The sequence below is a fragment of the Ruditapes philippinarum genome, unplaced genomic scaffold, assembly GCF_026571515.1.
Source record: "Ruditapes philippinarum isolate M1 unplaced genomic scaffold, ASM2657151v2 ctg3379_1_1_1_1, whole genome shotgun sequence".
Taxonomy (NCBI): Eukaryota; Metazoa; Mollusca; class Bivalvia; order Venerida; family Veneridae; genus Ruditapes; species Ruditapes philippinarum.
The window spans coordinates 14,624-19,018 of NW_026856314.1; the positions used below are offsets into that span (position 1 = coordinate 14,624).

General features: G+C 33.2%; 1 long non-coding RNA gene across 1 annotated transcript; it reads left to right on the forward strand.

Moving 5' to 3' along the window:
• Window positions 1-393: 393 nt before the first annotated feature.
• Window positions 394-4,128, forward strand: LOC132746196 (uncharacterized). The gene is made up of 3 exons (XR_009627958.1): window positions 394-485; window positions 873-1,038; window positions 3,788-4,128. It is a non-coding gene; the product is annotated as an uncharacterized LOC132746196 (long non-coding RNA).
• Window positions 4,129-4,395: the final 267 nt, after the last annotated feature.

The window sequence follows — 4,395 nt, forward strand, 5'->3', positions numbered from 1 at the left end:
TGTATTTTGTTTATTTACGAAAGTAAAGGACTATGCAAAACTGACTGGTGATGTTGAACTGTTTGTGTTATGTCTTGTTTGTTTGTTTGTTTCATTTTACGCCTTTTTCCAACAGTATTTCAGTCATATAGGCGGGTAGTTTCCTAACCATCGTTCCTGGAGAGTTACACCAGTACTAGACTACCTTCCTCCGCGCTAAACTACCAAAGCATCTCCCGGGGATCGAACCCACGCCAGAGAGGTAACTTGAATAGAAGTCATCGACTCTAACTCCTCGACCACGGAGGCGGTTTGTGTTATGTCAGTTGCTTCAATATATGAATATCTCTCCATATACTTGTTGTACATATGTATTTTTTTTATTCAAGGTCTAAGACTATTCATCAGTCAGGTGCTACAGTTACAAATGACAGTGAATGGTCAGATGTATACAATTGTGATTAACAATCCTCAACAATACATCAAACAAAAATGCCTATTAAACTGTAAGTTTAAATCTATGAGGTTTTTTATATATATTTATAATCATGGTGTAGCAATTAAATGATAATACTATGATAATTTTGTAATGCTATTTGGGGTCGTCTTCATTAGAAACAATTTGATATATCTTCATGTGATGAATAATCGATATGCAGTCCGAATTTTTTCATAAAAGTGATTACTAAAATTGGTCAGGAAAAAGTCGTGCAATAAGCATTAATAATTAACAAAACTTATTCTAGTAACTGTATGAACATTGTGTTACATTAATTATAAATAAGTTATTGTCAATTCATTGGTGTTCAATCTTCAATATTTGTCAATATTACGTTTAAAGATGAATTTTAAAATACAGAAAATATTTTTGAAATATATTTTTACAATTACAGTTCTCACAGACAGTCAAAGGTTGAAAACAAATCAGAAGTGGTCCACATCTTAAAAAACCTCACAGCAGATTAAGATTTTCCCCGAAATTTCCCTGTAAAACCCGCAGTGGTATGTCCAGTGCAGTAGATACTGCCTGGCACAAAAGAGGATTTGACAGTTTAACATGTAAGTAAAATAAGATTATTTTTATGCCCCCACAATGTGGGAGCATATAGCGTGGCACTTGTCAGTCTGTCCCAAAATCTTGTGAACGCAACTTCTCTAAACCGGATGGCAGATTTTGCTTAAACTTTCAGGGATGATCAACCTTCATGTGTAGTTGGTAGTAAAGGAATGAATTTTTGATGTAACCAAATTTAACAGAATTATGGCCCTTTTTTGATTTTTTCACTATATACTATGTAGAAATTTTGTGAAAGCAACTCCTCTTAAACCGGATGGCATATTTTGCTTAAACTTCCAGGGATTAACAAACTTAATGTGTAGATGGTAGTAAAGGAAGGAATTTTTGCTGCAACCAAATTTAACAGAATAATGGCCCTTTGTTGATTTTTAGTTTTCAATTTGTGGCACATGTAGTCCAAAAACTATTTGACCTAGAGTCATAAGATTGACAGAACAGTGGCGTGTGGGGGCATCCGTGTCCTATTGACACATTTCAAGTTTTTCTCAGTTATCATGTCAGTAATTATTTAAAATTTGTCAGAAAAGTATCTGTGTATATTTTAACCACTGTTATTGATGTATAATTGAAAAAGTGAGTTTTGCATACAAGTAAGACTGGTTAGTCAACATTGTTCTTTCAAACAGTGGCATGCATCATTTTTGTGTCGCCTCTACGGAGTAGTGGCAACATATAGGGATCATTTCTCCGTCGTCTGTCTATCTGTCCGTCCGTCACAAAACTTGTCCGGACTACTCCTCATAAACTACAGGTGCAATTTCATCCAAATACAGGAATGATCAGTACCAAGTCCAGTTGTGCAGTTTGTCAGCATTTTCCGGTTCAATGATTTTTGTCAGAGTTATGGCCTTTTAATAATTTTTAGCTCGACTATACGAAGTATATGGAGAGCTGTCCTACTCGCCCCGGCGTCGGCGTCCGCGTCAAGATTTTAGATTAAAGTTTTGGTGCAGTAAAATATTTTTCACTATAACTTTGTCATTTCTTAAGGTATCAACTTAAAACTTCAAATATATGTTCCTTATGATCAACCACATCTTATGTGACAAGGTTCATAACTCTAGCACCGATATTTTCAGATTTATCTCCCCTTGAACTTAGAATTTTCTTTAAAAAATATTATTGTTTTTTACTGTAACTTATTTTTTTCTAAAGGGATCACTTTCATACTTCAAATAAATGTACCTTATCATCATCCATATCTTATGTGACAAGGTTCATAACTCTAGCACCAATATTGCAAGAATTATCTCCCCATCAACTTAGATTTTTTTACTAGAAAAATGTTATTTTTTACTATAACTTTTTTAGTTTTAAAGGTATCTACCTCAAACTTCAAATACTTATTCCTTATAATCAATTATATTTTATGTGAGAATGTTCATAACTCTTGAAGTAAATTTTTACAGATTTATCTCTCTTTGAACTTAGGATTTTCTTTATGAAATATTATAACTTTGTTACTTTTTAAGGTATCTTCTTCAAACTTCAAATATATACTTCTTATCATTACATACATTTTGTGTGACAAGGTTCATAACTCTAGCATGACTATTTCTAGAATTATTTCCCTTGATCTTGGAATTTATTTTAACAAATGTTATTTTTTTACTGTAACTTAATACATAATTATACATAATTGATTTTTCTTTCATAGTTTTGTCCTCCTTACTGCCTCCAGTATTTTATTAGTCGAGCTTGGCTGTCTCCTGTGACAGCTCTTGTTATTTTTAAAGTTTGTCTGGACTACTTCTCTTATACCACTAATGCAATTTCAATGAAACTTTACAGGGTTGATCTGTAGCTTAAGTCCTTGTGCATATTGCACGGGTTTTCCGGTTGAATGGTTTTTGGCCGAGTTATGGCCCTTTGATAAAAAGGTGTTTTTTTCTGTGTGTTGCCAGATACACAAAAGCTTGTCCAGACTACTCCACATAAACTACTGGTGCAATTTCATCCAAACTTTACAGGAATGATCAGTACCAAGTCTAGTTGTGCATATTGACAGCATTTTCCGGTTCAATGATTGTTGTCAGAGGTATGGCCCTTTTTTAAGTTTGTCCGGACTACATCTCTTATACCACAAATGCAATTTCAATGAAACTTTACAGGATTGATCTGTTGCTCAAGTCCTTGCACATAATTGCACAGGTTTTCCGGTTAAATGATATTTTGGCAAGTTTGATGAAAAGGTGTTATTTTCTGTGTGTTGCCAGATACATAAAAGCTTGTCCGGACTACTCCTCAAAAACTACTGGTGCAATTTCATCCAAACTTTAAAGGAATGATCAGTACTAAGTCTAGTTGTGCACTGTCTGTCTGTCGGTCACAAAACTTGTCCCAACATGAAATTGGCCATCATGAGGCGACACATGTGATCACTGATTGCTCTTGTTTGTTATTTTGGTGTTTTTTTAACATGATACCTTGATTTTTGAACTAAGTTAGATAAACTTATAATATATGAGCCACTTGTCATTTGTAAATAAATCTAGGTTTTTCAATGCAAATACATATTCATCCCAACAGATCAAAATCAAGCCAGCAATAAATAATAATTGCCTTTGGTGTTTAATTTCTTCATTTGTAGGTGGGCTTTTGTAACAGATTACTGCCACTTTACTTCAAGGTGGGGTTTTGGGGTATCATTCACCTTCAGTGATAGTTCTAGTTTTATCCAGTATAAACATGGTAACATGTAAATGAAATATAAACCTTGTTTTTTTTCAGTGTACTGCACCAATAAACTAAATATGGAGAGTAGCTTAGTCACTAAAGCAGTCAACACCAAAATACACACAATGGCCAGGGCACTGAAACTTGGAAGAGTGAAAGAGTAAAGTAGTGCGTTTTTAGCTAACAAAGTGACATTGCGAGCTTTTGTCTATCTTTCGTCCCTAAACTTGATCTTTAAACAACATCTCATAAATTGCCAAGCCAATTTCATGCAAACTTACGATATTGTCTAGTCAGTTTTTGTTTTGCTTGCAATCGTTATATGACATGACTAAAGACATTTAGTTTTATTCTTAAGTTATTATGTTTATGTTTGTATAAGACCCAAATATATTGTTAAGTTTCATTTTACAAATTTGAAAGCCATTATTGTTCAAGTCAGTTTTTGTTTTGCTTGCAATCGTTATATTACATGGCTAAAGACATTTAGTTTTAATCTTTAATAGTTATGTCTATATTTGTATAAGACAAATAAATATTGTTAAGATTCATTTTTACAATTTTGAAAGCCATTATTGCTCTAGTCTGTTTTTGTTTTGCTTGCAATCGTTATATGACATGACTAAAGACATTTAGTTTAAATCTTTAGTTATTATGTCTAT